The sequence below is a fragment of the Meriones unguiculatus genome (assembly GCF_030254825.1).
Source record: "Meriones unguiculatus strain TT.TT164.6M chromosome X unlocalized genomic scaffold, Bangor_MerUng_6.1 ChrX_unordered_Scaffold_31, whole genome shotgun sequence".
NCBI classification, from domain to species: domain Eukaryota; kingdom Metazoa; phylum Chordata; class Mammalia; order Rodentia; family Muridae; genus Meriones; species Meriones unguiculatus.
In genome coordinates, this window is record NW_026843707.1 from 1,926,909 (window position 1) to 1,941,035 (window position 14,127).

Below are 14,127 nucleotides of genomic sequence, written 5' to 3' on the forward strand. Positions count from 1 at the left end.
CATAAAAAGCAAATATTGTATGCATTCTCTTAAAAGTGGATGTTAGCTTTAAAGCTTTCAATAAGCAAATTGAAATACGTACAAACATTGAAGTTAGGTATAGAGGTATAGAGTAAGGGATGAAAGGAGAGTCAAGGGTACACTGTAAAATATATAGAATAATATGTAAAATAAGTATCAATAGGTACAGTAGGTATATAAATTTGATTATTAAAGAAAAGGATAGAAGGAAGTAAGGGAGGGCATATGGAGAAGGTCATCTAATACTGAGGGCCATTTGAGGGAGTCAAACAAACCCTAATGCTGTAAACGCTTCTTTAAATATATACATGTATAAAATGTAAATGGAATCATCAAATAATGGGGAGGAGAAAACCTTATCTCTCATAATCATGTGAAGCATCTGGTACCAGAAATGGGCTATGTCTAAATAAGTGGTTGGACAAGGGGGCCCATAGAAATCCCCAAATAGGTGATTACCAAGGCTAATGAATCCTTTCCCTAAGACCACACTTACATATTTCACTGAATTTGGAAAAGTTGAGCAGATGCCTATCAAAAGCAATTACCCCTACTCTCTGGTATTCATGATATTAGAAGGTAGTTTGTACACTATCATAGGAGAAAGTTAAGTATTAAACTTTCTAAAAATCCTTAATCAACAATGGTGACATGTCTCCAAGATACACTAGTTGAAAAGAATTACAAAATTCATGAGAGTAACCAACTACTATCTGATTGGATTTAAGGATGACTCCATGAGATTGAACCCACATGTCAATGCTTGGGTTGCCACAATCGTGAGAATCTATATGTCAGGACATCTGGGAAACCAAATAATATTCCTCTGCTAAAGAACTTAGAAATGAGTGACTCCTAATGACATTATGCTATATATCTATAGATCAGCATCTCCTCTCTGTTAATTATCATCAGACAAGTACTTCCTTTGGGAGATAACAACTAATACAGAGAGCCACAAATGGGCAATGTGCAGAGATAGAGAGACCTTTGAACATTCTGTCCAAAATGGGATGCCTTCATCAAACTCCTCTCCTCAAAGCTATAGGAACTCTCCAGAAGAAGATAGGCCCAAAGACTGTAAATACCAGTAAGCATGGAAGACACCAAGGAAACATGGCCTTCCAGGCACCACAGGACTGGGACATGTATGAAGTAAATTAATTTTTTTCATCTTTTATGGGGACTATCCATGTCCAAGCCACATGGGTTTACATTATTGAGAATTGGAATGGACATGAGCCCCCATTGTAAACACCTATCTCCAAATAACTGCTCTTTCTTGCTCTCTCTCTCTCACACACACAAACACACACACACAAACTTAGATTGTTCCAATTAAATTTCACTAGATATACAAACCACACTTAAAGGCAGACCACATATCCACCAATAATGGCCAAAATAAAAGGAACACAATAGTATTTTTGAATATTTTTAGTTTTATGAAACCTTGTTTGGGCATTTTTTACATTCAAATCTTTTGATTATTTACTTGATATGAGTACTGATATTGTTTTAATTGTTTTGTGTATGCATGTGTGTGTGTCTATATGTGAATCTTTCATTTGTTGACTCTAATTCTTTTAGTTTGTTTTGTGTTTTGTTTTGTTTTGTGTTAATTTGTTTTGGTATTTTCTGAGAGTGTGTTATATAGTTGAATTGGTGGATACATGAAAGAATGTAAAAGACTGTAAATAATATCAGAAAACATTGTTTAAAAAAAAGAAAAATTACTTTTCAACAACAAGAAAATGATGTCAGATGGTAAAGAGACACCTAAAGGTGAGGTACCGTTTTAACATCTCTCTGCATGTTTAGGTTCTGGAGTATTAGGATGCCACTTTGTTTTCTTTTAGAATGACTTCAATATTTTCCTTCTCTAAATTTCAAATACACATTTATCGTGACATTAGTTTTAATCAAAGTATCAATAATAATCATTCAAATACTTAAACTCTCTTAAATATTTACTTAAATAAATGAGAGGATAAAGTAACTAGCTTTAATTTTTTTTTTTCTATAACAATGCTGAGTGGTCTTTTCAATTTAGTATGTGTACTCAGAAATATAAATTCTCACTCCCACTATTAATGTCCTCTGTATCAAAAGATGCCATTACATTATAAAGAAGTAAGAGTATAGTTTTTGCCCAATGAAATATAGAACATTTTACTTTTTATTGAGTTTTCCAGGTATTTTTGTTTTCCTTTGTTTCTTTGTGTTGATGTAGGAGGTGGAGGTGTCTGTATATATGTTATAACACTTATGAGTACATATGAAGGGTAAGTAGTATGTTTGCCTGTTAATATTCATACAGAACCAAAATAAGTCACTGCTATACCGAGCTATTGTGTTCTACCTCATTTTCTTAGAATGTCTCCACTGTGAACTCATAGTTCAGCAAATAAATTCAAAATTAAATAAAACTCTTACATCAACAAATCTATGCACCACTACTGTATTTAAAATGTGCTTTTATCACATGAAAAGTTTTTGGAAAGTAAATATCATATCATGATATTTGGATGGCAAGTTCCCTTACCCACAGAAAATGGAATATTTTAAAATTTATCTGAAACCACTATCAATCTCTTCTATGTTTTTCTGATAACATTTACTATTTCATTATTATTGAACTTGCAAACTACAGGATTTAATAATGGTGCTAGGGCATTGACAAATACAAGAGATTATTTTCAAAGAAAAATGCAGATGTAGGTCTTGCATATATTAATATGCAAGGAACAAAGTACAAAAGTATAACAGTTATATCTGATCTACAGGTGGAATTTTATGCAGACCTTCAGAACTGTGGGCTTTCAGAGGAAACAAGACAACACCATAGAAGACATGCAATAACGAGAGGATCATGATATGTGTGTGTCAGTGCTGGCAAGCTTCAGTAATGGGAACAAATCACACATGTAATGATCAATGATACTGAGTCCACATAATGACAGCTGCAATGTGAATATAATTTGTTCAATAGAAGGCAAAAAGTTTCCTACCCAGGATACTAGCACCAAAACGCCTCAGAGCTTCTGTGGATGGAAGAGTAGTGAAGGGGGTTGCAGTTTGCCACGTAGAAGTCATAGACCACGGATGCCAGGATAATCAATTCTGCCACAGTGTAGAAGTGACTGTGAACAGTTAGGTCATACAGCATTCAAACTACATGGCCTTTCTCATGTAGAGGCAGTCTGTAATTATCTTGGGTGTGAGAGTAGAAAAATTGCATGCTTTCAGGAAGGACAGGAATGCCAAGAAGAACTATATGGGGGAGCTTAGGAGTGCAGGACTGTAGGTAATGGTCACCACAATTATCATGTTGCCCCCCTATAGTTGTAAGAAAGAGAAAAAAAATATTACAAATAGTTTTTTCTCCACATTTGGATTATGTGAAAGCCCCAGGAGTATGAACTCAGTGACACAGCTTTGGTTTTGAATGATTCACAAGAAGGCAGTAAAAGTAAACTTTCTTAGCATAAAACTCCAATTATGAGAAAAAATAATTGCTTCTTATGAATTTACGGTGTTACCACCAACAAGATGGTATGCACTTTAAAAATTACCTTGATTGAGTCTATTATAATTTAAATAAAATGTTAGAAAATTTTTGAAGGCTATAGTTGTGTAACCTGAAAAATTGAAGTAAAGATGGATTATTATCTACTTGAAAGTAGTCACAATTCAAATGTTGTATACAATGATCTTTCCTTGTGTGAGCAGAAATGTTTCATCTTTTAATTATTAGCTTTTAAAATCTTTTTCTTCAAAAGAAATATTAAAACAATATTGAAAATGTAACCTACATATGAAGAAAAGACCAGAATTTATAAATCATGGCTATGGTATTCATGAATTGAAGCAGGGCTGAGATGCCTGCAGTGATTTGCCCAATGAGCATTCCTCATACACCAACAGAAGAAGAGGCAAATGTACTTTTGAATGCACACCAAAACTTTGGCTACTTTTAAAACTTATTTTATACTAGGAAGGAGATTACACCCTCAAATGACTTATTTTTCACAAAAAAAAAATCTGTAAGAGGTGTCTAGTACTACAAAAGAAGAATTTATTGGAAGAGCTGAAGTTTGACTTCTACTAAATTTTAAAGTATGACTAGAACAAAATAAAAGCACGATGTTGTCATCACAATAAAAAATACAAAAAAAGAATCCTACCCAAAAATTTATAAAGAAACAAACAGAAAATGTTAGTGCTCTGGTTTCAAGCTCCTGGTCAGCAGTATGTGACAGAAGTTGTTAATATTTTATTTGTATAATGTTCTAATCCAATTTAACAAGTAAGTATTAACCTAGTTTTTTTAAAGTACATTTTGAGACTCTTGAGGTATTTAAGAATTCAATTTTTTGAATAGAGATTTTTTTTCTTAATTATAGCTGCATTGATGGATATTCCTTCAATTATCTTTCTCTGTATTAATATGAAAGCATCTTATCTTCTTCCTGTGTGATTGAGTCACCTTGACAAAACAGAAAATGATGAATACTCAGGTGATGGACCAAAAACTCACATATGAAAATTGGTAAAAATGCATATCTGTAAAAGAGAAATCATTTACTGATTTTGAATTAGATTCTGTAGACTAAATTTTTTTGCTTCTTAATCATGACTTGTTTACTTCTTACAGAAATTATATTTGATAAGATGATAAGACACAATTGGAAATTTGCTTATAAACAGTATATATGCTTATCTTTAAGGATAATGATAAAAGTCAAATGCAACGCTGAGACTTATGGCAAACTGTTGGGCAGAGTGCATGGAATCTTATGTAAGAAGTAGGAAATAGTAAGAGCTGGAGAGGACGGGAAACACACAAGGAGAGCAACAGAACCAGAAAACTTGAACACAGGGAACTTCCCAGAGACTTATACTCCAACCAAGGACTATTCATGGAGATAACCTAGAACCCCTGCACAGATGTAGCACATGATAGTTCAGTGTCCAAGTGGGTTACATAGTAAAGGGAAGAGGGACTGCCGCTGACATAGTCTGATTGGCCTGCTCTTTGATCACCTCCCCCTGACGGGGGAGCAGCCTTAACAAGCCACAGAAGATGACAGTGCAACCACTCCTGAGGTGATCTGATGGACTAAGATCAGAAGGAAGGAGAAGAAGACCTCCCCTATCAGTGGACTTGGGGAGGGGCATGCATGAGGAAGGGGGAGGAAGGGTAGGATCAGTAGGGGAGGAGGGAGGGGTTTATGGGGGAATACAAAATTAATAAAGTGTAATTAATAGTAAAATAAATAAAAAATAAATAAATAAAAACCAATCTGCTACAGCAAAAGATTCTTTGGAGGTACCTACCATCCCTGATCTCCTCCTGTGTTGGGGGCAGCTTTACTAGGCCTCAGAGGAAGACAATGCAGACAATCCTGATGAGATCTGGTAGGCTAGGGTCAGATGGAAAGGGAGGAGGACCTCCCTTATCAGTGGACTTGGGGAGGGGCATGGGAGGAGAAGAGGTAGGGAAGGTGGGATTGTGAGTGGACTTGGGAGGAGGCTACAGCTGGGATACAAAGTGAATACATTGTAGTAAATAAAAAAGAAAAAAAAAATTAAAAAATTGTGAAAATGTTACTCATGGTCACATGACCACAGTTCATTCACTTGAAAACCTATCTGCTTCTCACATAAATATCTCCTTAATAGACACTAAGGTAATATTCTCTTATGTATTCATTTTCCCTTCTTCCATGACTTCAAAGAACATCTATTGCCTTTCCTGTCTACATGACTGAAATTTCATAATAAACATAATTCTTTGTATGAAGAATTATTTGGCAATACATAAAATATATGTGAACAGACACATAACTGTTATTTCAAATCTGTGAGTAGAAGTAAGTCAATTGTATTGTGAAGGAAAAGTGACAATTTTAATGACTGCAATTTAAAGAGTACAGAAATATGTCACTTACTAATGACTCTATCATGAGGTGTTGCTATATATAATTTAAAATAAAGAGCCATTGAACCATGTTCTCAGAGCAATTACTCATTAGAATCTATAATCTGAAATACTAATCTATTCACAGGTTTCTCCAATTTTCTCTTTCACCACTCAATCCTATTTTCCCAGCTAGCAACCCCCACATTCATCCTCTGGCAATCTGATGGCTATGGTGGACAAAAGAAGCAGGTGTGGACAAAAGAAACAGGTTGACAATCTTTACTATACCTCTTCTCCTCCAAATCTAATAAAGCAGGCTCATCCAAGTCCTGTTACAGACCACTTGCCTTCGGCTTGCCTCCCTCTCTACATAATTTGTACTGGACTCCGCAGATTCTAGTGGCATACCCTGCTTTCTTGCCTCCTGTGTACCCCGACAGCTACCTCTTCTACTCTATTTCCATTCCTAGCTGACACCTCCCAAAACCTAGAAACATTTTTTCCAAAACCCCAATACAAACAGGCAGCATGGGCAACCTACAGCCATTCTCCTGAGAACTAAAGAAGGCAACAGATACCAATGAAAGGGACCGTCATTCAACAAACACAAGAACAGATAGCAGCACCAAGAATTATAATCATTCAAATTTTAAATGCTTAGTCCCCACTGTAAAAAGAAAATCAATGACATCCAGGAGAATTTGTCTCAATTAGATCTTAGCATATTTACTACAACAGGCCCTGACAAATACATCATACCTTGAAGCACAAGACAAAGACCTTAAAACAGCTTATATGGTTATAATAGAGGTCAGTAAAGAGTAATTAAATAAATCCCTTGAAAAATATTATGAAAACACAAACAGTAGAAGGAAATAAATAAAATAGTACAACATCTGAACATGGAAATAGAACACCAAAAGAAAGCTCTGGATCTTCAAATCCAAAACACATAAAAATGTCATTCTCCATGTTCAAGTAGGCTTCATCCCCTAGATGCAGGCATATTTCAACATATAAAAATCTGTCAATGTTTCCAACTTCTTTCATAAGATTCCCTGCACTCTGCCCAAGGTCTGGAGAGGAGAGGAACTCCACAAGGAGAACAACAGAACCAAAAAATCTGAGCACAGGAGTCTTTCCTGAAACTGAAACTCCAACCAAGGACTATGCATGGAGATAACCTAAGACCCCTGCACAGATGTAGCCCATGGCAGTTCAGTTTCCAAGTGGGTTCCATTGTAATAGGAACAGGGACTATCTCTAACATGAACTGATTGGCCTGCTCTTTAATTATCTCCCCCTGAGAGGAAAGCAGCATTACCAGGCCACAGAAGAAGACAATGCAGCCACTCCTGATGAGACCTAATTGACTAGGATCAGAAGGAAGGAAAAGAAGTCCTCCCCTATCAATGGACTTAGGAAAGGGCATGCATGCAGAGGGTGGAGGAAGGGAGGGATTGGGATGAGAAGAGGGAGGGAACAACAGGGGGGATACAAAGTGAATAAAGTGTAATTACTAAAGAATTAAAAAAATCTGTCAGTGTAATCCAACATGTAAACAAACTGAAAAAAGAAAGACACAATCATCTCAATAGATACCAAAAGCCTTTGACAAAATCCAACAGCCTTTTGTGATAAAAGTCTTGGAGATATAAGGAAGGAAAGGAACATACCTTTCCTAAATTGTAAATACAATTTACAGAAAGCCTATTACCTACATCAAATTAAAGTAGTGAAACATGAAGCATTTCCACTAAAATTAAGGAGGCGGCAAGGCGCTCCACTGTCTCCATATCTATTAAATATAGTACTTGTAGTTTTATCTGCAATAATAAGACAACTTATAGAGAATAACTTAATACAAATTGGAAATGCAGAAGTCGAAGTATCGCTATTTGCAGATGATATGATAGGATACATAAGCAACCCCAAAATTCTATCAGAAAACTCCTACAACTTGTGAACTCTTTTCTCCACAGTGCCTGGATATAAAATTAACTAAAAAAAAAAAAAAGAAAAGAAAAGAAAAAAAATTAAAAAAAAATCAGTAGTTCTATATAGAAATGAGAGGGAAAAATCATGAAAACATACTTCTCAATAGCTTCAAATAATATGGAATATATTGGGGCAACTCTAATCAAGCAAGTGAAAACCTTGTATGACAAGATCTTTAATTCTTTCAAAATGGAAACTGAAGAAGATATCAGAAGATGGAAAGATGTTCCATGCTCATGGATTGGTAGGATTAACATCGTTTAAATGGCAACCCTACCAAAAGCAATATAAAGATTCAACACAATACTATTTAATTCCAACATAATTATTTACAGACTTTGAAAGAATAATACTTAACTTCATATGAAAAAGCAAAATCCCAGGATAGCATTCTTATACAATACAAAACTTCTGGTGGTATCAAGCCCAGATTACAAGCTGTGCTAAATAGCTGGAGTAATAAAAACAACATAGTATTGGCATAAAAACAGACAAGTTGATCAATGGAACCTAAGGGTAGAGACAGGTATAAATCCAAATAGCTATAGCCACCTGATTTTTCTGAAAAAGTTTTCTGAAATATGTAATGGAAAAAGGTAACATCTTCATTAAGTGTGCCATTCTAACTAAATGCCATTAAGTAGAAGAATCCAAGTATAGCCATATATATCACCCTTCACAAAACTCAAAGAAGTCAATATAAAGCCAGGTACAGTGACCTGCTAGAAGAGAAAGTGGGGATAACCTTGAATGCATTGAAACAAGAGACACCTTCCTAAATTGAACACCACTGACACAGTCACTAAGATAAACAATAAATAGGACCTCATGAAACTGAAAAACCTCTCTAAGACAAAGGATAACATCTATAAGACAAATGGAAGTCCAAAGAAAATTTTTTCATCAACTTCACATCTAACAGAGGGCTAATATCCAAATATATAGATAACTAAAAAACTAGATGTCAATAAACCAAATAATCCAATTAAAATTGGGTACAGATCTAAACAAAGGATTATCAACAGATAAATCTGAAATGGCTGAGGAACACTGTAAAACTGTCCAACAGCTTTTACCATCAGGGAAAGGAAACTCAAAATGATTTTGAAATTTCATCTTACACCGGTCTGTTTGGTTAAGATAAAAAAAAAAAAAAAAGCTAATGTTGGTTAAAATGTTGAGTAAGGGGGACATTTCTCCACTGCTGGTGGGAAAGGGAACTTGTACAGTCACTAGGATAATTATTATGTAAGTTTTTCAGATATTGGAAATTGATCTACTCCAAGAATCGGAGACTCAGAAATACAGTTCCTGAGCATATAACTAAAGGATACTCAGTTCTACCACAGGACACTTGCTTAACTATGTACTTAGCAGTATTATTCATATAGCCAAAAAGTATATTTAAAAAACAGAAGTTTCACAACTAAATAATAGATAATGAAATTGTGGTTCACTTACACTATTGAGTATTACTCACATGTTAAAAGTAATAGCTTCATGTAATTTGAAAGCAAATGAATGAAACCAGAAAAAAATTATCCTGAGTGAGGTAATCCAGATACAGAAAGACAAACATTGTATGTATTTACTCAGAAGTAGATATTATCTTTAAAGTAAAAAATAATTATGCTGTAATTCACAGGCCCAGGAAAGCTAAATAACAAAGTGGGGTTAACTGGAAAGGGGCATGCAAAGATCTCCCTGGGAAGGCAAAATAGAATAAATTTCAAAGGTGGATTGGAGGAGATGGATTTGGGAACAGGAGGGATCAAGTGGAAGGTGGAATGGAGAAAGAAAATACTTGGAGAATTGGAGGACATTTTGGAAGTGAGGGAGAAAACTAGTGCAATGGAAACTTCATGGAATCTACCAGCTTAGCCCTATTGAAGACTTCTACTAACGAAGGACATGGATCTTGGATTACACATCTTCTGTAACTAGGCAAGGCCTCAAGTAGAGAGACTGGAACACCAACCAAGTTATAAAACATTCGTCCTACAAATTGTCCATTCTGTAGTGTGTCCTGGGACTGGAGCCTAGCAAAATCATTATCAGAGAGATCAGAAAAAAAAAAAAATCATCAAGCAACTAATGGGAACAGATGCAGTCTCACAGCCAATCGTTTTCTGAAGTTTTATACAGCAGAGATAGGGAAAAGTATGACAAGAACCAGAGGTTGTCAGTGATACCACAAGAACATGTTTCACATAATCAACTGACTGGGACTCAAGAAGGCTCACAGAGATCATGGAGCCTGTAGGGGCCTGACCTAGGTCTTCTGCATGTATGTTATAGATGATTAGCTTGGTGTTATGGTAGAGTTTCTAAAAGTGTGAGCAGGTGTTGCCTCCTATCCTTTGGCCTGCCTATTTCTCCTACTGGGTTGCCTCATCCAGCAATGATGTGTTGTTATGTTCCTTTTCTTATTGTAGCTTGTTATGGTTTGTTTGGTGGAAGTCCATGGAAGGTGTGTTATTGTCTGAGGGAAGGCAGATAGGGTGGACCTAGGGAAAGGGAAAATGGGTAGAAGATACTAGGGGGAGGAAAGGAGTGAAAATGCAGTCAGGTTTTAATATATGAAATAAAATTACAAATTTAGAAACAAAAACAATTTAGTTTTCTGCAGTTGAGTCTCCCAGATATATAAACCATCCTTATAAGCCCTGTGCCCAATAGTAGATAGTCAACAAAACTAACTCAGTGATATTTAGAGAGATTATTTTGCTCAGGGATCTTTTATTATTATTATTATTATTATTATTATTATTATTATTATTATTACCTTACTAGTCCTAAGCATATATACTATGAGTTTCAGTTCTATGTTTTTTGGGGTGCATTCTTATGTGAGAAAATTGTATGTCTCTGAGTTAATATGTCTTTATCCCAATAGTTTCTTTATTTCTTTTGTTTATGTAGTAATATTTTAACTTCTTTTTGTTGAATCTTATTTTATTCTTATTAATCCTAAGATGCCTATTTGCTTTCCAAAAGCAACAGAAAGAGTGTAGATTTGTGTAAGAGAGGAAGTATTGAGGAGCTTGAATGAGTTTGATAGATGATACCATAATTTGATATACTATATGTAAAATAAAAACCTATTTTTAACAAAAGAAAAAAGCAAAGCAAAACAAAACAAAGGAATAAACAGCCCCAGAGAATGTCAATGATTAGAGAAGATCATTTTGCCTTTGAGTCTGATTTTGCATAAGTACAGTTGCTAAATGTTTTTTTTTTACACATTCATACAGTAAATTATTTGATTTCATAAGTTTATGTACTTTAATGCAGTAACATGGCTGCTCTGGCAAAAGGTGATATCCAAAGAACTTCTAGCTCAATATAATCTGGCCAGAAAGCAGACATGCCCTGGATTACAGTATAATCTGGCTTTAATTCATATATGTCCTTAGTGCACACCCTGAATCTCTAATAAGCTTATTTTGTGGTGGGAAGAAGCCATGTTTGAAGGTGACACCTGGTTGAGGAGGCAGAAAAAAGTGACAAATCAGAATAAGTTTTGACAGAATGAGTCAGAGATAGGAAACTCCCACAAATGTCAGGAGAACAGTATAGGAAAGAGAGGAAACTTTAGGCACAGCAAAGCAGGGAGAGAGACTTAGCCAGTTGGGAGTCAGTGCAGTGAGCTGGAAGCCAGAGAATAAGAAGGATCATAAGATTAGAACAAATTGTGAGAGTTGTTTTGAGGCCAATCAAAGCAATTCAGTGAGAATCTGAAAGAAAACACATTGAATCAGTCAGCTTGGAGAGGAGTTTCACCTGAGTTGGTCCAGTTAGCCAGAGTTCAGAAAGAATGAGAGAGGCTGAGCTTATTTAGCAGTAAGATTCCATGATGACAATTACATCACATGAAAGTTTAAAAAGGCATGAGTGTTTCAAAGCACAATGCAACTTAATTGTTCTTTATAATAAAAATATCTGAAATGGGAATTGAGTTAGTTTGGTTCAGGGTATTTTACATCATTTAGAAAATAAGCAGCCTAAACATAAGTTTTAGACTGAGTATAAATTGAATGCTGCAATATTAAAATGTTAGCTGTATCTGTCTTGAAAGACTCCTCCCTGAGAACTAGATTTACTTTGCCAGCTCATGCATTGTAAATAATAAGGGGCATGGCAATCAATAATTATAAAACTTTCTGTAAGGTATATTAACTACAACAATGATGAGTATGGCTAAATATATCCTTAAAGGGATCCAAGATACCAGCAACCAGTGTGTGTCATATCTGAGGGGCACAGGATCTGAAACTCCAAAATTGGTGAGTGGAAGGACAACTGAAGCAAGAATATCGACATTAGGCTACCTGGGAGAGAGGACACAACCTGTGAGCTAATACCATTTGGATACAGGTCACCTGTGGATGTTTCCAGTGACTGAAAGTGGTGAATATTCAAACCTCCTGCACTTCTCTTGACAGGCTTCCCTCCTTGGTGGAGGCTGCCCACAGTGCCCTCTGTTCCTTGCTTGGTAACTGAGACAGCAAGCTGGGCCTCCCAGTTCTACAAGGATGGACAGCAGCATGGATATACCAGGTCTGTGAGCAGCTACACAGGCTTCTCAGGGCCTCAGAGTAGGCAACTGTACAAGCCTCCCAGTTCTGAAGCTGTGGCAGGACTCCTGGTGGGCCACTGTACGCCCCCCAGGTCTGCAGTCAGCTGTACAGGCTTTCCAGAGCCTCCCAGGGAGCGAATGTACTGGACTCCCAATTCTGCAGCTGCAGTGGCAGGAGGCAGGTGGCTGTACCAGTCTGTAAGGTCTGCATAGGTGGCAACAGCATTGGAGGTGGCTCTAACAGGAGCCTCCATACTCAATGACTGAGACAACAGAAGTGGCTACCTCAAGTAAGGGTCTCCTTGCCTTATGGACAAAGAGTGGACACCAGTGAGCTGACAGGTCTCCTACACTCTTATTTGACCCTGCAGTCCCAAATCTGAGAGAGGAGAATAGGCAGAACTCCTGTGCTTTCTCATTAGGGCTGCTTGCAAGTGAGTGCACCTTCAAGTGAGTACTTGCAGAGCCCCAGATCCAGGGTCCCTCTACAATAGCAGTCAGACACTGGATTCCTCCCAACCACACACCCACTGTGGGCAACATAGGGACTCTTAGGACAACGTTCTCACATTGAAGCCACTGTTCTGTGGGTCTAACAGTGGAGCTTAGGCAAACAATTACTGGAACACAGCAGATTAGAAGACCAGGAGGACAGTACCTCAGGCCTGTATACCACTGAGGTATTCAGGGAACCTTCACATGCACATTATGCCTGTGAACAGCACCAGCACCCGCACCACTTCCTGAACCTAAGCCCCACATTACGGGCATCTACACTCCCTAGCACCCTGTCCTTCAAGGCTCACATCCAAGTACACACCTGAACTTCCTAGCCCACACTTGTGCACCTGTGCCTGTGATTTTTTTCCCTTAGCTACACCTGAAACTCCAACATACACTCTCAAACCTGAGGACCTCTCTCATCTTCCCTGAACAAATTTCCAGACACCAGAGAAAGGCAGACCAGTCTGAAGTGCAGACTCCAGGAACAAACAGCCAAGGTTACAGATAAGCAGATGGCTAGAGGTTTGCATAAGAATACATCCAAGAAAAATCAGGACATCATGACTTCACCAGCAGCCCCCAAAATCAGTGAATATTTTAATTCATTGTAAACACAGAAAAATGATTTTAAAACAATGCTTATCCATCTATATTAGAGGCACAAAAAGAGGAGACAAACAAATCTCTCAAAAAAATACTCAAAAAATTGGAGGCAAATAAACAGGAAATGAACAAAGCTCTCAAAGAAATACAGGCAAATATAGCCAAACAAATAGAGGCACAGGTAGATGTACAAGTAGAGGCATGTAGAGAGGAAACGAACAAAAAAGTTCCAAACACAAAACATCTAAAAAATCAAGGATGCCATGGAAAGACTAAGAATAATAGGAATAGAAGAAAAAGAAGATTCCAGACCCTAAGTCCAGAAAATATTTTCAAGAAAATCATATAAGAAAGTTTTCTCAACTTAAAGAAAGAGATGTTCATAAACATAAATGAAGACTACAGAACACCAAATAGACTTGTCCAGAAAAGAAACTACTCATGTCACAAAATAGTCAAAACACTAAATCCACACAATACATAAAAGATATCATCA